General features: G+C 39.4%; 1 protein-coding gene across 5 annotated transcripts in view; it reads left to right on the top strand.

The window, feature by feature from the left end:
- The window catches only part of NRCAM (neuronal cell adhesion molecule), a 340,964-nt gene that overhangs the window by 69,143 nt on the left and 251,579 nt on the right, over positions 1–20,242 (top strand). For all 5 annotated transcript variants that reach the window (XM_055420793.2, XM_055420789.2, XM_055420791.2 and 2 more), the window contains exon 2: positions 1,338–1,475. The gene's annotated coding sequence lies outside the window, so the exon portion shown is untranslated. The remainder of the gene's footprint in view (positions 1–1,337; positions 1,476–20,242) is intronic.

Raw genomic sequence — 20,242 nt, 5'->3', positions numbered from 1 at the left:
CCCTCAACTGGTCAGAATGGCCATCATTTAAAAGTCTACAAATAATAAATGCCAGAGAGGGTCTGGAGCAAAGGGAACCTTCCTACACTATTGGTGGGAAAGCAGATTGGTGCAGCCTCTGTGGAGAACAGTATGGAGGTTCCTCAAAAAATGAAAAATAGAGCTATCATATGATCCAGCAATCCCACTCCTGGGCATATATACAGAGAAAACTATAATTTGAAAAGGAGAGCTATTTAATTTTATAGAGTTTGGAGGTTTGGGATATTACTAAACTGTATTTGTTTTCGAGATCAGATGCAAATTGTGTAGAGAAGATGGGACTCAGCGCTGGATGAATCACTGAAGAATGTCTCCTCTGACTTTCTCTCCTTCAGAAAAATGCCTGTGCTTGGGTTCTGTCCCACTTGATATGATATATTGGTAATTGGTCAGGCATTTATTTGGCCACGTGGGGCCTAGCCACTGATATTTTGTAAAACCTCTCCTACTGGTGCAAATGTGCCTGCAAGGTTGATAGACACTTAGCAAGCCCAAGGTCAGACTATTAATGGCAAAGGCAGGTCTAGACTCCCGGCTTTTCTTTTCTCCCTGTACACTGTCCCCAAGTTCTGGTTTAAAAGAGGTTTTCCAAACATTTTTGCAGTGTTTTTTTTCACACTTTCTCATAAGAATGAGTTATTAAATAAACACATTATTCAAACACTTCTGTTAGTTGGCTTCCTTTTAATTAAGGTTTCATTCTATGGTGTTCTACCTTAACCTTATGCTGGTTTTCTTACAATGGTGTGTTCTGAAACCTTCCTTCCCAGATACCTCCTTTTCTCACCGCCTTCAAAGCCACCTCCAAAATGTAATTGCATGTCTGGGTTCCTCACTGAGATCATCAACCTTGATCAAATACTTAGTTCTTCATTGTTTGTTCTTTGCAGTTTGTATTAGATTTTCCCCAGCTTCTACCTGTGTGTTGATGTGATTGTACAGCACTCTGTATTCCCATGAAGTGTTAGAGTAAAATTACATCAAGTGCCTTTTTTCTCTCTTTGATTTGTGTGAGCAGTTGTTTCCTGCTATTGAGGGCTCATTCAGACTTATATCATATACCAAAATGTAATTGGAATTGTGTTACCTTTTTTCATTACCTGTTGCCATGAAATTGCTTAAAGTTTCTTAGACGTTGATGTCCTTAACTACTGTAATATTGGTTAAAATTCATCATGGGATTTAATACGTATTAAGTTCCCCTCGTCAATTTTAGTAGGATGGTTGAATGAAAGCTTAATAGAATTAGCTAACCCAAAACAGTTTACACTGCTCTGTGTTTGTTTTGTTTTCAGGAATCTTTGTGATACTCCACACTTGTGTGCCGAAGACTTTAATCAAATCTGCTCTCAGGAGTTGGCATCCTGGGAAAAGAACAGCTTCCAGAATCAAGGAAATTTTCTTGAGATTCCTGACCTGGTGGATCTTTGAAGGTGAGAATGAAACCGTTTTCTCTTTGTCTTTAGAAATCTAATTGAGCTGTTCTGTCTTCAAGATATGCTTTTTAGGTGCGTGAATAGGGGACTACATTATTGAAAATTCTCTGTAAAGAACTGAGAGTTTTTCTTTTTTAGGAGATTTTATAGTAGTCATGAAGGATATCAGTTGGCTATTTTGACCAAATAGGAATTTATCTGAAGTGTAGATCTGTGAAATGACGATCTATGAAGGCTTATTTAAACACACACACACACACCCATCTTAAAAAAAATCAGTAACATTTCTCTTCTCAGAAATTTCTTATGCTTTTAAAGTCTCTCTCACCCTTCATTTCTGCTTTCCCCTGCCTTCTAGGATTATTTTAAGAATCAAACAATATAACTTATGTGAAAGCACTTTGTAAACCATGAAGTATTATTTGCCTAAGTAAGAAAAGCAGTCACTATTTCCAGACACTTATAATCCTCCAGATTACTCTCATACCCTCCAATTTGTTTTCTTCCATAGTGTGATTCTTTTATTTCAATTCTGTATATTTTGCTAGGATCTTAAGAAGTAAAGTCCTTCCCTTCAAGGAATATTTGTCAAATGCAGGACAGTCACATAAATAAATATGACCCACTCCAATATGATGTTATATTGAGAATTCACTAAGAAGTAAAAAAGGCATCAGATGCAGCCTAGAGCCAGAAGATTGTGTGTGTAAAAGCAGGCTTCCTGGAGGAGGTAACACCTGAAATGGTCCTTAAAAGATGAATAGGAGTTAGACTGGTAAAGAGCAGGGTGGGGTGGAGGAGGCCATTTCAGGCAGTGGTGGTGAGATAGTTGTGTAAAACTCACATATGGAAGTATTAAGTCATTCAGGATTATTGACCCATAGGTATAGGGTGTGTGTGTGTGTGTGTGTGTGTGTGTGTGTGTATAAGCACTGAGGGTATTTTTTTGAAGTATTGTTGATTTATAGTGTTGTCTTAGTTTCTGGTGTACAGAAAAGTGATATATTCTTCTTCAGATTCTTTTCCATTATAGTTTATTATAAGATATTGAATATAGTTCCCTGTGCTATACAGTAGGACCTTATTATCCCAAACTCCTCATTCATCATTCCCCTAGCCCCATTCCCCTTTGATAACCATTAGATTGTTTTCTACATGTGTGATTCTATTTCTGTTTTGTAAATAAATTCATTTGTATCATTTTTTCAGATTCCATAAATAAGTGATATCATATAATATTTGTCCTCTGTCTGACTTACTTCATTTAGTATGATAACTTTTATGTTCGGATGGCATTATTTCATTCTTTTTTATGGCTGAGTAATATTCCATTGTGTGTGTGTACACAAACCACATGTTTATCCATTCACCTGTTGATGTACATTTAAATTGCTTCCATGTCTTGGCTGTTGTAAATAGTGCTGCTATGAACGCTGAGGTTCATGTATCATGTATCTTTTTGAATTACAGTTTTTTCAGGATATATGCCAGGAGTGGAATTGTAAGATCATATGGTAATTGTACTTTAGTTTTTTAAGGAACCTCCGTACTATTCTCCATTGTGGCTGCACCAGTTTAAATTCCAACCAAAAGTGTAAGAGAGTTCTCTTTTTTGCTGAGGGATTTTAAGGTGGCAGTCATTGGCTTTTTAGATGTGTTAACCTGAAGAAAGTTAGAGGAAGAGTTACAGTGAGCAAGATTGAAGGAGGAAGATTTGTAATGATCTGGGGAAGAGATGGGAGGACTATAAATAGGGTAAAAGCAGAGAGTGCCAAAGAATTGATGCTTTTGAACTGTGGTGCTGGAGAAGACTCTTGAGAGTCCCTCGGACTGCAAGGAGATCAAACCAGTAAGTCCTATAGGAAATCGACCTTGAATATTCATTGGAAGGACTGATGCTGAAACTGAAGCTCCAATACTTTTGCCAACTGATTCTCAGAACTGACTCATTAGTAAAGACCGTGAAGCCTGAAAAGATTGAAGGCAAGAGGAGAAGGGGATGACAGAGGATGAGATGGTTCGATGGCATCATCACTGACTCGATGCCCATGAGTTTGAGCAAGCTCCAGGAGTTGATGATGGACAGGGAAGCCTGGTGTGCTGCAGTCCATGGGGTCACATAGAGTCGAATAGAGTCACATAGAGTCAGGACTGAGCGTCTGAACTGAACTGCGTGAGGAATAGAGAAAGAAATTTTGAACAACTGGAATATTCTGAATTTTGTGATAGTTTGAACATTGGAAGTGAGAAAACATTAGAACTTGGGATTGTCAGGTTTCTGACTTGAGTGACGGAAAGCATGATGATGTCATCAAGAGAATTAGAAGGGAAGTGGACTTGGTGGTGGGGAGGAGAGGACTTTGAGGTATATTTGGGACATGTAGGTCAAAATCTCTACCAGCTAGTTGGACATAAGTGTGGTGGTTAGGGGAGAGCTGAGGACTAGCAACATTGATTTGGGAGTTACAGGCAATAGTTAAAAATTTTTTTAAAAATATAAATTTGATATTGTACTTAAGCCTCCACTATCATTTATTTGTACACTTAAAAGCACAATTCACATTCTCAATTTCCATTTTATTTTGTCATTACCTGTCATTTCATTTGTATCTATTCTTGTTGGTCCTGTTTTCTTGGCATAATAAATTGGGATTTTACTTCCTGACCATTGTTGTGACCTTTTGAGTTTGATGAAAGAAAATTCTACGTAATATTTTAAAAACCCTTGAAACCCTAAAATGTTGTAGAATTGTAAGTGCCAGTCTCCGTTTTAATTCACAGTGGCTATAGAAGCTATTTTTAAAAAGTACTTTGCTTTCCAAAGTATAGTGTTTTTTTTTTTTCCTGTATAAATTGAGATTTCTTGTCAATTCCTCCCTTTCTTTGCTCTATCCAGGATCTGAGCCTCACATATGGGAGACTAAGCAGCATCTTTTTTGCATTCTTCTGTGGGGTGGTGCCAGGGTCCCTCCCTTGGGTCTTCCCAGAATCAACCCAGAATGTCATTAAGGAAGACTGTTACAACAGAGGCTGCACTGTTTGAGGTCAAGCCTACCCAAGTCAGACTTCTGAAAATCATTACGCAGAGCCTTCTTTGAGGGAATGTCATGGGTAAAAATTTTAAATTCAAATAATACTTACAATAGTACTATTTTGAGTGAATTTTATTTGATTACCATGGTTGTAATGAACTTACTGATTTTTTTTCCTTAAGATCTGTTGGAAAATTACAAAATGCTCCTTTTTTACTCTTTCTAGTTCACTTCTGTAGCATCCTTCCAGAAACTTTCAAGATCAGTTAATCTGTCACTTTCAGTTTTATACAAAAGAGAATTAATCTGAAGCAGAATTAAGTACATAATGCTAACAGCTGAAGCCAGAGCCCTGGCCAGTTGAAACGTGTTCTGTCCTTTCCACTTGAGCTTTTTCCTTCTTATTCCAAATCTTTATTGAACCATGATGTTATCTGTGTGTCTTAAAATAGGAAATTGAATTAAGTAAATCAGTTCACACTGATGGCATATGCTTTGGTTAATCACTCTCTGCTCAGCAAACAGATTTTCCCTTACTGCTTTGGGCTCTGATTAATGTTTTATTGTTTTTTATCTTTGCACCTAAAATTGTTTTTTAACATGGAATTCGTTTTTAGCATTCTCTATTGTGGTTCCCGGAGAAGGCAATGGCACCCCACTCCAGTACTCTTGCCTGGAAAATCCCATGGACGGAGGAGCCTGGTGGGCTGCAGTCCATGGGGTCGCTAGGAGTCAGACACGACTGAACGACTTCACTTTCACTTTTCACTTTCCTACATCGGAGAAGGAAATGGCAACCCACTCCAGTGTTCTTGCCTGGAGAATCCCAGGGACGGGGGAGCCTCATGGGCTGCTGTCTATGGGGTCGCACAGAGTCGGACACGACTGAAGTGACTTAGGAGCAGCAGCAGGATTGTGGTTACACTGCTAAAAGGAAGGACTGTAAGAGAATCAAACCACCTGTGTTTAAATTCCAGTTTAAAAAGACCTGTCATTTCAATCCATTATCATGCCAGTTTTTTCGCATAGGTGCTTTCAATACCAACATACTAGGCACGTTCACTAATAAGGTAAGCACTGGCCATACAAACCCAGTTTCCTGAAACATTTGACTTTTTTCCAGCTTTATTTCCCTTTTTAAAATAAAAGGCAACTTCCATATATTAAAAAAAAAAGACACTCTTCATTTATTTTAAAATCAACACTTTTAAGCAGAGGCTATTTCTGATTGGGTCAAAAACATTGTAAGACTTGGTGAATTTCATGTATAGAAAATGAATTCATGGAAATGCTGAGTTGGTGTAACTTAGAATGACATCACATGCATGCAAGTTGTAGGTGGTCTCACGGACAATGAATTGTTCTCTGAAATTCACAGAACGGGCAGTCATTGCTGTGAAACCAGTGGGCTGTTTCAGGGTCCAGATACACAACATGATTCAGTCATCCCGAGAGCTGCCAGTCGCGAAAGGAGTTTCCACTTGCTTGTGTGCAGGACGCAGGAAATATGTCTCCCAGTTTTGGCCTCTTTCTGCCTTGTCTCACTCATAGTCGTTGTATTACAGACAAATATGGTATCTCCAAAACAGGAGACCCTTGACAGTTTGTGTTATGGATCTAGAAGTGGAGACAGTTAGTTGTGGATTGAAAAGCAGGCAAATCACCTTCACTGGGCTTCCCTGACAGCTCAGATGGTAAAGAATCTGCCTGCAATGCAGGAGACCTGGGTTCAGTCCCTGGGTCACAAAGATCCCCTGGAGGACGACATGGCTACCCACTTCAGTACTCTTGCCTGGAGAATCCCACAGATGAGAAGTCTGGTGGGCTACAGTCCATAGGGTTGCAAAGAGTTGGACGCGACTGAAGCAACTTAACACGCACGCACACACCCTTCATTTGGTAACAAGCGAGAGCCCTGGGAAGACAGTGTCTTGGCATGTTGCTCTCTGCATAGTGTGGCCACATTGGACCAAATGATGATGTGAACAGAGATGGAGAGACTTCTGCAGACAGTAAACACAGGATGGCGTGATGTCTGGGAAGGGACAGGTCGGCTTTCACTGCTGTTTTTTGGCTTGGTGGTAGGGTCTTCGGAACAGTCTGACTGTGGACAGCAGTATTGGGTGGCTGCTTCCTGCTCCGATTCCAGAATGAGTGTTCCAAGTACCATTACGTCAACAAAGCACAATGGATAGCACTGATAATTGGCTTTGGAGGTGCCACTTAAACATATTTAGAGTTTAAAATAATATTCAAGACTTCCTTTCTGAATTTTGTTGGGGGAAGGTTGTTTAGAGAAGACTCTTAGAAAGTGAAAGCCATCGGTGAGTTGCCAGGGTGACACTTCTGAATGGGCAGTCTTCCAAAAGGCTCAAATCATATTTAGCAGTAAAGTGTGTTACCCTATGCCCTTTTGTAGTGTGGGATTTTGAAAAGAGAGGGGACAGGAAATGCTGAGCCACCAGCTTTTGGATCCAAATTCAGTCCCACTGTGGAGGTCACAGACATCAGCAGTTTGTGGGCCATTTTGGTAGAGGACGATAACAGTGGATTTCTAATCAGATAATGTCCTGCTACATTTGAATTTTCACTCTCCACTGCCTTTTGTCATCTGAATCCTTTCAGAATCATTCTTGACTCAGGTTTGTTATTAACTTTTTGAACTCTGGCTTCTGTACTAATATCCTGCTGCTCATGTTAAAATGAGAATGTTGCCGCGAGAATTTCTTTTTGCATTCGTTAATGGAATAGCAAGGCAGCATAATATGAATTAATACTCTTCACATTTCCCCACAATATAAGCTGGATTCGTTATGCCCTGGGGATCTATTTCAAATTCATGTCCTAGTAAGTCATTCCAGCTAGTTGTTGGCTTTCTAGCTTTTTAAAAGCTTCTCCATAATGGGTAAATAGAGAACAATACATAATACATAATTTTGATTTTAAACTTTAAAAACATGTTTGATTGTTCTCATTATAAAATGAAAAATGAGACAGAACTTCCTCTTCAATCCCCGATAGTCTAAGTATTTGTAATTTTCTTTTGGCAAGAACCATCCTGAGGCAATTATGTCTTTTTAATATAGTTTAGACAATAAATTCTATGAGGAAAGATTAAGGATAGAAACATTATTGAGGCTGCAGAACCACTAATAGAGTTTATTCATCCTTTGTAACATCTTTCCTTCAGAGGACACGTGTAGTATCATTGACCGAACTATTTAAAATGGCAGTATCTGCTTGGATAATGATTATCTGTTACCAGTATTTCAAATTATTCTCTCTCCTCTTCTGTTTCCCTTCTTTGCTATCAAAATTTCCAGTCATCCTATTAGTGTATGTGTGTCACACAGAGAATGTGACACAGCAAAGGGACAGAGGCAGAAAAAGAGAGAAAGAGCTGAAGAAAGTGACAGAAAAACAAGGGATATTTTGTATTTCCTACACAGAAACCAAAGCAGTGTTTGGAGTTCCTTTCCTGCCTCCATCTTATTTATTTTTTTAATGTCTTTGACATGAATGCTACATGATTTTTTATAACTTAACAATCAATAAGCAATCATGCAGAACCATATTCTGAGTTAGAGATCTGAAAATAGTCACTCTAGTAGCGCTGTGCTGTCACCCAGACGCCTTGCCCCTTTCAGGCTTAAGATCCTCTTTCCCCAGCTTCTGGGAGTCTTAACAGCTGGATCCCTCCTTGGTGACTGCCCTTAGCTGTCAGCTAAGGAGAGCTGCCTCACTCAAGATCCTGCCCATTGCCCCTGGGCAGCAGCATCCATTTAGTGGCTGGTCAACTTGGGGACACAGAGGCCCTTGCCCCACTTCAGGACAACTCTGTCGGGCCTGTAGGGTCAGCTGGGGCTTCTGTTGTGACTGTAGGGCAGTCCAGCTTCTCCCACTGCCTCACCTGCTTTGTTCACTCTCCCATTTGTGTTGAGTCCAGCAGCACTCACCAGTGAAATTTCCACATGGAAATTCTCATCTCAGAGTCTGGTTCGAGGAAGGGTAACCTGCAGCAGCCTCCATACTTGGACCATGCCTTGCGTACATGTGTGAATGTCCACTGTGGTAAGGCACTGGCTCAAGAATCATCAAGATCTCTGACAATCTAGTCCATGCCATTCCTGTGAAAAATGGGAATAATAATACCAACCTCTTAGAGTTGTTGCCAGCATTCAGTAGCAAAGTATTCAGTGCCTGACACCCAAGAAGCACTCCTTAAATTACAGCTTTTGTTGAAATTATCTACAAATGATCCATAAATGGTGTACTAGTTCTGACCAATTGATTACGATATAGAATGTATTTTAATGTCATTTTATGACATTTGTTTCAGTAGAGGTCAGGTTAATGAAACAGGCATCATCTGCTTATTTAAATAGTTCTTCCTCATTGTCAGTTTCCATTTATTTAGTGTGTAGAGAAATTGGGAAGGTCTCTAAAGGGAACCGTAAGTCATTAGAGGTAGAAAGAAAATGTTATGGGAAAGAATGAAAGGATCTGGAAATAAGATTGGAAGATTGAGGAGTAACTTGCTTTCTGTCTTCAAGTAAGTGGAAACGTTTTATGAGGGGAATATTGGACTTGTTTTTCCCATATTCTCAGAAGACAGAACAAGAGAAAAATGGACATAAATTAAAGGAGGAATCTAGGTGGGTTTGTATTAAAGGAATTCCTCTGTTCTTGGACAGTAAACATGGGAAGGAGCTTGTAATATATATATTTTAAATCTTTAAAAAAGACAACATTCAGTCAATCACTGAGATGCTTCCTAGGGAATTTATGGAGGACTCTGTGATTCTGAGATTTCAGAAATGATGTTTCCTAGAAACTCAGACACATATGACACATATGTTCTGTTTTATAAATGGAAACTAACGACTATTTGACCACTTTCATTTTCTTTTTAACTAAATTTCTTATATCGTTGAAAATGTCCATATGCACCTTGTATGTGGTTTTGTGATAATTTTAATTTTTTCAATGACTGGGTGTCTATTAAAAATATGACAAGTATCATTATCATAATTAGTATGTCATCTCTTTATATTATGTATAAAAATAAATTAAAACCTAGCATCCTATGCCATTTATCTGTATGTGCTGTAAGTTATTTGGGGACTCAGATCTTGGGATGATGTTATTTAAATGAGCACTTGTGGGTAATCACTCCAAAGGGCTTTAGAACACCAACAAGAGGTCTGGAACTTTGGAGAACACTTTTTCAATCAATTAATGGCTTAGAGATAAGATTGAAGAGTGGATATGGGACTACGTTTTTAATGTTCTTTAAGACCTCAGTGTCAAAAGATAAGAGGAAGCCACTAAGACATTTCTCAGTTACTGGTAAATGTATTGGATTTTGCATTTTCTCCTTGGCATGGCTTGTCAAATGAGTCACAGACAAGAAGCAGAATGAAGTGGGTGAAGGAGCCCTGGACCACAAGCCAAAATGCCTGGCTCTGCTTCCATCACAGCTAAAAATGGTCTGTGCTTCTCTTATAGAACTATGTCTGCATGGATTTTCTTTGAATCTCTTAATTTCAGAGCCCTGTATTAGATGTTCATCACAGCACAGTACCTTCTTTCAGAAGACGCCCAGCAGACCTAACCTGAGGGCCCCATCACCCCTTGACCTAGAGCAAGTAGCTGTCAGTCAGTTCAGTCGCTCAGTCGTGTCTGACTCTCCGCGACCCCATGAATCACAGCACGCCAGGCCTCCCTGTCCATCACCAACTCCCAGAGTACACTCAAACTCATGTCCACAGAGTCAGTGATGCCATCCAGCCATCTCATTCTCTGTCGTCCCCTTCTCCTCCCGCCCCCAACCTTTCCCAGCATCAGAGTCTTTTCCAGTGAGTCAACTCGTCGCATGAGGTGGCCAAAGTATTGCAGTTTCAGCTTTAGCATCAGTCCCTCCAATGAACATCCAGGATTGATCTCCTTTAGAATGGACTGGTTGGATCTCCTTGCAGTATAAGGGACTCTCAAGAGTCTTCTCCAAAATCACAGTTCAAAAGCATCGATTCTTCGGCGATCAGCCTTCTTCACAGTCCAGCTCTCACATCCATACATGACCACGGGAAAAACCATTGCCTTGACTAGACGGACCTTGGTTGGCAAAGTAATGTCTCTGCTTTTTAATATACTATCAAGGTTGGTCATTACTTTCCTTCCAAGGAGCAAGCGTCTTTTAATTTCATGGCTGAAATCAGCATCTGCAGTGATTTTGGAGCCCAAAAAAACAAAGTCTGACACTGTTTCCACTGTTTTTCCATCTATTTCCCATGAAGTGATGGGACCAGATGCCATGATCTTTGTTTTCTGAATGTTGAGCTTCAAACCAACCTTTTCACTCTCCTCTTTCACTTTCATCAAGAGGCTTTTGAGTTCCTCTTCACTTTCTGCCATAAGGGTAGTGTCATCTGCATATCTGAGGTTATTGATATTTCTCCCAGCAATCTTGATTCCAGCTTGTGCTTCTTCCAGCCCAGCGTTCCTCATGATGTACTCTGCATATAAGTTAAATAAGCAAGGTGACAATATACAACCTTGACGTACACCTTTTCCTATTTGGAACCAGTCTGTTGTTCCATGTCCAGTTCTAACTGTTGCTTCCTGACCTGCATACAGGTTTCTCAAGAGGCAGGTCAGGTGGTCTGGGATTCCCATCTCTTTCAGAATGTTCCACAGTTTATTGTGATCCACACAGTCAAAGGCTTTGGCATAGTCAATGAAGCAGAAATAGATGTTTTTCTGAAACTCTCTTGCTTTCTCCATGATCCAGCGGATGTTGGCAATTTGATCTCTGGTGCCTCTGCCTTTTCTAAAACCTGCTTGAACATCTGGGAGTTCACGGTTTACATATTGCTGAAGCCTGGCTTGGAGAATTTTGAGCATGACTTTACTAGCGTGTGAGATGAGGGCAATTGTCCGGTAGTTTGAGCATTCTTTGGCATTGCCTTTCTTTGGGATTGGAATGAAGACTGACCTCTTCCAGTCCTGTGGCCACTGCTGAGTTTTCCAAATCTGCTGGCATATTGAGTGCAGCACTTTCACAAGATCATCTTTCAAGATTTGAAATAGCTCAACTGGAATTCCATCACCTCCACTAGCTTTGTTAGTAGTGATGCTTTCTAAGGCCCACTTGACTTCACATTCCAAGATGTCTGGCTCTAGGTCAGTGATCACGTTATCGTGACTATCTTGGTCGTGAAGATCTTTTTTGTACAGTTCTTCTGTGTATTCTTGCCACCTCTTCTTAATATCTTCTGCTTCTGTTAGGTCCATACCATTTCTGCTGTGCTTCTGCTAATTATTTTTCTTTTTCTTTTTTTTTTAAGCAAGCACAGGAAGATAGAGGTTCCATTTAGGATTTCACTTGACTAAATAGATCCATTGCTAGAAACAAGAGTTCTACAGGTATTCCTGCTGATCTCCTATCTTCAGTTTTCTCCCCAGTATATCTCATTAAAATATTGAATTTCACTGCGTCTCTTACAGCCAACTTAAAACTCTTCCAGTAAGCTGTCTGTCTCATGAGGGAAAACGTACACACTGTTTATCCCAGTATTCCTGGCCGCCCTCACTGCCACAGCAGCGGAAATGGACTTAGAATTCTGACATGAGGTCATCTTGATCTGGTTATCAAATGCAGAGTTGGAGACTGGGTGGTCTCTCACAAGCAGCTCATGCAGTCGACTTCCTGTCTGATTTTGCTCAGCATCATCCTTGCTGTCCTTCTAAGTTACCCAGGTCATTCTATTCCTATTCTGAGCATAGCTCCTCCGTAAGGCCTTCCTTGATTGCTCTAGCCCCTATTAATCTGGCCCGTCTCTGAGATTCTCTTACACACATGGGCATTTATGCTAGTCTACATTCCGTTTTACCCAGTTTGACAATAGTATTATGTAGCCTGCCTGTGCACAGCGTTATTTTCGCTCCCTCAGGTGTTAGGGAACACTAAAGCAGTCACTGTGACCACCACTTACCTAGAGAAATACACATTCCACCATCATCCCCAAATGTAAATTTTCAGCGTTCAGTTCACTTTAGTCGCTCAGTCGTGTCCAACTCTTTGCGACCCCATGGACTGCAGCACACCAGGCCTCCCTGTCCATCACCAACTCCTGGAGTTTACCCAAACTCATGTCCATTGAGTCGGTGATGCCATCCAACCATTTCATCCTCTGTCATCCCCTTCTCCTCCTGCCTTCAATCTTTCCCAACATCAGGGTCTTTTCCAATGAGTCAGTTCTTTGCATCAGGTGGCCAAAGTATTGGAATTTCAGCTTCAGCATCAGTCCTTCCAATGAATATTCAGGACTGATTTCCTTTAGGATGGACTGGTTGAATCTCTTTGCAGTCCAAGGGACTCTTAAGAGTCTTCTCCAATACCACAGTTCAAAAGCATCAGTTCTTCAGTGCTCAGCTTTCTTTATGCATTAAGATATTCTGGAAGAAATTTTAGCAACATGGATGGAAATAAAACTTACCTTAAGTTATAACACATTAAAGCTCAAAGCACTTGCCTTGATCAGATGATGTAGATTTTAAGCCTAATTCTGCCTCTCACTTTGAGTTCATCAGCAAATCACTTGTTCTTTAAGATCTTTTTAGTAACTGTAATAATACTGCTATTCTTTGTTCTTTGCACCTCACAGAGCGTTTTTTCATCTTCTTTAATTTGAACTTCACAATGACCCACAAGGTACTGAGGTAAGCTCAGTTCAGTTCAGTTCAGTCGCTCAGTCATGTCCGACTTTCTGCGACCCCATGAATCACAGCACGCCAGGCCTCACTGTCCATCACCAACTCCCGGAGTTCACTCAAACTCATGTCCATAGAGTTGGTGATGCCATCCAGCCAGAGGTAAGCTAGTGTCTATCAAACAAGAAAATTGAGCTTGGGGCCATGACGTCAAATCTTCTTTTAAAAACTTTTTATTTTGTAATGGGGTATAGCTGATTAACAATATTACAATAGTTTCAGGTGAACAGCAAAGGGACTCAGCCATATGTATACATATATCCATTTTCCCCCAAACTCCCCTCCCATCCAGGCTGCCACATACCATTGAGCAGAGTGCCATGTGCTATATGCTAGGACCTGGTTGATCATCCATTTTAAGTATAGCTGTGTATACATGTCCATCCCAAACTCCCTAAGTATCCCTCCCCGCCCCACCCGCTCCACAACCATAAATTTGTTCTCTAAGTCTGCAAGTCTGTTTTGTAAGTAAGTTCATTTGTATCATTTCTTTTTAAATTCCACACATTAGGAATTCCATACACTATTTCTCCTTCTCTGTCTGACTTACTTTACTAGGTATAACAATCTCTAGGTCCATCCATGTTGCCCCAAATGCATACCCTCAAATTTTTATGTGTTAACCTGACAGTAGGCACTGAAACTCAAATCTTCTGGCTTCTATTTTATTGTTCTACTAAACTGTTACTAGAAGTGTTATCTGCGTGACTTCTCTGATGACCCAGTGGCTAAGACTCTGCACTCTCAAAGCAGGTGTTCCAGATTCGATCCTCGGTCAGGGAACTGGATCCCTTATACCAAAACTAAGAGTTTGCATGCCACAGTGTAAGATACTGAGTGCTACAACTAAGATCCAGCACAGCCAAATAAATAAGACTACTTCTAAACAGAAGTGTTGTCTACGGACCAGCTGCCAGCTGTGTGGGTGTCACCTGGGAGCTTGTTAAAAATGCAGAAGTTCAGGCCTCACCCGAGACCTGCTTTCTCAGGATCTGCATGTTAACAAGATGCCTAGGGATTCATCCATCATTTAAAGGGGAAGAAGTACTGTAATATCAGAACAGTATAAGCCTCTGTGGTACAAACATGAAAAGGTTTTTAAAATTTTTATCCCTATCCCTGCCATCAAATCTCTGTCATCTCTCCCTTTCCTTTGAAGAGATTTTGAGCAGATTTGATACACTTTTAGTACTTTCTGTTCTTTTTTTAAATAAGTTTCATATACTCTAATCCAGTTTTAAAACTTCAAACTCATATGGAAGGAAAAGCTTTCCTTTACCCCAGCCCAGCTTGTACCCTTCAAAAGGTTGTTTTTTCTTTTTTGTTTTTTTGCCTGTTCTTAAACCAAATGTACTTACTTCCAAGTTCTGACTCTTGATAATGTATCATGATGGTGTTCAGTGTTCAGAATAAGAAATTCAGTTGCCCTACTCAGTCTTCAGTGAAACTCAGAAGTAAAAACCAAGCACACACACCCAACATCAAGTAACCAAGATATTTCAGTCTCTATTCACTGTATTTCACCAGCTTATTGGACCAAAGCTGACTTATGGTTGGTTGTCTCTGGCAAAAACTGAAGTTGTTAAGGTATGAGACTGTACTTCATGAAAAAAGAACATTTTCAACCTCTTGTTCTTAATTTTTGTTCTCGTTTTTCAGTCTTCTTTGACTCAGAAGCCAAGAGTTAGATTTATTCACCAGTAGCCAAATGCCTGTCTTTAGATGCTAGATGGAATTCCAGGAGACTTCCCTGTGGGTCCAGTGATTAAGACTTTACACTTTCACTGCAGGGAGTTTGGGTTCAAACCGTGGTTAGGAACCAAGATTCTGCATATTTTTGTGGCACAGCAAAAAGAAAAAAAAGAAAAGCGAGAGAGAGATGGATTACCCCAGTCCCAGCTGTCTATTTTGTTGAACTTCTAACTCTGCCTTCCACCCTGAAATGAAAGTTTCATTTTGACTCTCCTGCTACCTTCTCTGTGTCTAATTTGTCTTCACTTTCATGTGACAAAAAAGGCAGCTTTTATCTTTGTTTCTGGTTTGCAGATTTCATACATATTCATTAGCAGTTTCCTTTTCCAGCTACTATTTTGTAGTTTATTATTTGTATATGAAATCTGAAATGAAGGACAGCTCCCAGTTCTTACTTTAATACACTTGAGCTGTTCATCTTGATTTTGGAAGTCATGAACCAGATAGGAGTAACTTTTGAAGGCTGTTTTCTTAGGCTGCATCATTGAGGGAAAGGGTGTGTATGTGTCTCTGTGTGTCATGTGGCTTGGGTAAGCAGACAGGACAAGTGCAGAAGGAGTTTTTCCAGAGTATCTTCAGGGTCATTGTGCTACGCAGTGCGCCCACCATCTCACTTTGTCTTCACAAGGGCACTCTGAGAGAGGTGTTATTGTATCCATCTTAGAAGCCCGGAACCAGAGCTAAGGGAAAGTAAGCAATTTGCTACAATTCTCAAAGCTAGTAACTGAAGGAGTAGTGATGACATAATTAAATGTGGATGTTTCATGTGCTTTTCTACTTGATCTGTAGAAATTGATTGTGGGACATTTTGGAGTAATTACCTTTAGAGTAATTCTTAGGCTTCCCTGATGGCTCAGAGGGTAAAGAATCCAGCTGCAAGGCAGGAGACATAGGAGATGTGAGTTTGAACCCTAGGTTGGGAAAATCCCATGGAGGAGGAACATGGTAATCCACTCCAGTATTCTTGCCTGAAAAATCCTGTGGACAGAGGAGCCTGGCGGGCTTTGGTCCAAAGGGTTGCAAAGAGTCAGACATGACTGAGTGATTAAGCACACACAACTTTAGAGAGTCAATTTGTTTTCATTTCAGTGTATTAAGTTAAGAACAGTGTTATGAGGCCTGGGCTAGTGGGAGTGGAGCCTGCCTGTCCTGTCCTCACTTAAACCTGAGGCTTGGTGCTGGTCCTTAGATGCCAGGGAAACTGACTCAGTATTTCCATGGATTGCTCTTTTAGTTAGTGCTTTGTTTACTGGATAATGCTACAAAATCCTACCATTATGTGTCTGTAGAGAGTTTTTCTTCCCACCTTCAAGAAAGCTCTGGTTTGCAGAAAGCTCTTGTTCTTCCCCTCCCTTTCCTCTGGAAAACAAAACAGATACAACTCTTAGGGCGGACTTAGCACCACATGCTTAACAATTTCAGGCACCCCCTTTGCAGCCTCCCATGATTTCTGGAGTGTTAGCAGGCAGCGCGCCGGTCCTTTTAAGGGCTGTTTTTCTAAATTTGCTAGTCAGGCAGGTAATCTCTTTGTATTGTGAGTCTGTTTCTTGATGGTTGCATCAGATTCCCTCTGTGTCTCTCCTTTCAGCTTGGTGGCTGTGGACAGAGGACCCCTCCTGGGTACCCCTCTGCCTTGGAGAGGATTGGCATTGCCCTTTAAATAAAGGCCACAGAAATCTGCACGTGTTAAGACCAGCCTGAAGCAACTCTATACTAGCCTCTTAAAATTTTTGCTGAAATTTAAAACACTATTTGATTTCAGATATAAAACAGAGGCCCTTTTTTTGGAACTCAGTAGCACTCAGAGTTGTCTGTTGTCTGCCAAGCAAGTTGTAATTAAGTTTCCTATGCAATTTACTGTGTGATTTAGGATATGTGATTTTTTTTTAAAGCCAAGGGCAGAAGTATTTTTAAATAATGTTGATTTTCCCCAAATATAAAAGTAATACATATTCATTGCAGATAATTTACAAAGCGGTGGAAAACGTGAAGAAAATAAAATAATGCAGGTAAAATGATTATTAACTTTTTGATGTGTGTTTCATGTTATACTCATATATATATAGAGAGAGATGCACACATAGCATGTTTAGCTTCTTGAAAAACAATTTTAATGGAATTAGAACTTGGGACATTAATGCCCAGCATTTTTCTTCTTTTCAATTTGTTCTTTTTATTTTTAGAATGGAATATTACACATATACAAAAGAGAGGGAGAATGGCTCAGTATTCAGGAATGTTTACTATGGAAACAGGTTGCCTAGATTCTGGTCTTGGTTTTGCTGTGTGCTAGCTTGGAACCTTGGGAAAGCCACTTAATCTTTCTTTGCTCAGTTTTCCCATATATAAAGTGGGGGACAAAATAGAACATGTATCATTCATAATGTAAACTGTTAGCTATTGTTATTTTCTAAAATGAATATAACATATATGTAATGTGAAAAGAAAAACTATACATAATCTAACATTTTTTCTTTGTGTTCTATTCCTTGATCATACCCCTTCCCTCCCTCCAGAGGTAAACATTACCCTAACTTATTGTTTAGCTTTATATAATTTGAACTTCATATAATCAACCTCATACACATTTTTACTTAACATTATGTTTATGAGATTTCTTCAGGTGATTATTTTTCAGTGCTGAGTATATGTCACATTTTTTAATCCCTTTGGATTGTCTTTAAATTTCATATTATTACAAGTCATGCTGCTGTGAACATTCTCCTACCTGTTTCTCGAAGCTCATGTGCAAAATTTGTTGCTCTTGTCCTTCTGGTTTTTATTTGTTCAAGAAGTCTACCTGCTGCGTAGTACTGTATGAGCATCTTTGATTTCACTGGGTATTGGAGAATTGTTTTCCAAAATGGTTGTATTGGTGTATATATATATATATTTATTTATTTATTTAAGGGCTTCCCTCGTGGCTCAGTGGTAAAAAAAAATTGCCTGCTAAAGACAGAAACACAGATTCGATCCCTGGGTCAGGAAGATCCCCTGGAGGAGGAAATGGCAACCCACTCCAGTGTTCTTGCCTGGGAAATCCCGTGGACAGAGGAGCCTGGTGGGCTACAGTTCATGGGGTCACAAAAGAGTTGGACATGACTTAGTGACTAAATAGCAGCAATATATACTTAAACCAGAATGTGCACAAGATGAAAAGTCTAGGCAGTGTAACTTTTGTTCTGTATAGATAATATGTCTTTTCTCTTGACTGTTTCAAAGATATTTTCCTGTCCTTGGAGAGATGTTATTTTGTTATAATATGTCTAGGTGATATTTCTTATTATTCATCCTTTTTAGTATTAATATATATTGTGGTTTCTATGTTTGTGAATTTCATGTCTCCCATCATATCTGGAAAAATTGCTGCTACTACTATAAACATTCCCTCACTTTCATTCTTCCCCTTTGTCAAACTCGTAGCGACCCCATGGACTGCAGCCTACCAGGCTCCTCCGCCCATGGGATTTTCCAGGCAAGAGTACTGGAGTGGGGTGCCATTGCCTTCTCCCTTGAAACTAACTAAACTTACTTAAACCTTCTCATTTATTTTCTATGACTTAAACTCTTTTTTGCATTTTTCTTCTGCTCATGCTATAATATGAATCACTTATTGAACTCTATTTTCTTTTTAATAATACTGTCTTTAGCTATATCTACTATGTTTATCATATATTGAGTTAAATTTTTAAATTAAATGATTTTATTGTTAATTTTCAGAATTTTCATGTTACTTTGTAAATCTGCCTGGGCAGTTGTATAACATTTTATCCTTTGTGTTTAAAACAAAATTTTAATTGTGCTAAACATGAATATTTTTATGCCATCTTCACTGTTTCTAAGTGTACAGTTCAGTTAAATACATTCACGTTGTTATGTAGCTGATCACTTGAGCTCTTTTTCATTCTGCAAAACTGAAACTCTATCCCCATTAAACAGTGCTATATCCCTTGCTCCCTCCTCCAGCCTCTGGCAATCTCTGTCCTACTTTCCATCTCTGTGAACCTTCTCTAGGGGCCTCAGATAAATGAAATCCTACAGCATATTTCTGTGTCCTGTTTATTTCACATGACATGTCGTCAAGGTTCATCCATGTTGTAGCATATGTCAGGATTTCTTTCCTTTTTAAAGCTAAATAATATTCCATTGTGTATTCCTTTGTGATGTTTATCACCATTTTTGTTTCTTTAACTATTTCAAGTATGATAATTCTCAGTCTCTCATAGTTATAACATTTGATGTCTTTGGGCGTCTACTTCTATTGTTCTGCTGATTTCCTTCATGGTGGCTGATTCTCCTCAGTGTTTGGCAGTTTTCTTTATGAGGTTGTAATAGAATAAGCTTCATACCAAGAGATCTTGATAGCTATCATGAGGAGGAATTTTTTTAATTAAAAAAATGTTTTTATTTGAGTATAGTTGATTTACCATGTTGTGTTAGTTTCAAGTGTACAACAAAGTATATCAGTTACACATATACATGTATCCACTCTCTTTTAGATTCTTTTCCCCTGTAATAGGCCATTACAGTGTGTTGAGTTCCCTGTTCTACACAGTAGGCCCTTACTAGTTATCCGTTTTTAGTTATCTATTTTATATATAATAGTATGTATATGTCATTCCCAATCTCCCAGTTTATCCTTCCTTTCCCCTTAACCCTGGTAACCATAAATTTGTTTTCTACATCTGTAATTATATTTCTGTTTTGTATATAAATTCATTTGTATCATTTTCTTTTAGATTCTACATATAAGCAATATCATATGGTATTTGTCTTTCTGACTTACTTCCCTCAGTATGACAATCTCTAAGTCCATCCACATTGCTGCAGATGGCATGATTTCATTCTTTTTTATGACTGAGTAATGCTCCATTTGTGTATATGTGTGTGTGTGTAATATACCACATCCTTTTTTAGGGTGAACTTTTTTTCTACTTCACCAAGGGCAGAGCCCTTGGGGGATCCAAGTTTCATGCAATTGCCTTTGTTCTGACTTTTCTCTCAATATGGATCCAAGACCTGTACTTTTTTTTTATTTGAAATATAGTTGATTTACAATGTTGTGTTAGTTTCAGGTATACAGCAAAGTGACTCAGTTATACATATATATCTGTGTGTATCAGTTCAGTCAGTTCAGTCGCTTAGTCGTGTCTGACTCTTTGTGACCCCATGAATCACAGCACACCAGGCCTCCCAGTCCATCACCAG

Source organism: Moschus berezovskii, chromosome 3, assembly GCF_049115385.1.
Source record: "Moschus berezovskii isolate FMDL1 chromosome 3, NW_MosBer_1.0, whole genome shotgun sequence".
NCBI lineage: Eukaryota > Metazoa > Chordata > Mammalia > Artiodactyla > Moschidae > Moschus > Moschus berezovskii.
This window is presented reverse-complemented; position numbering and strand designations above follow the sequence as displayed.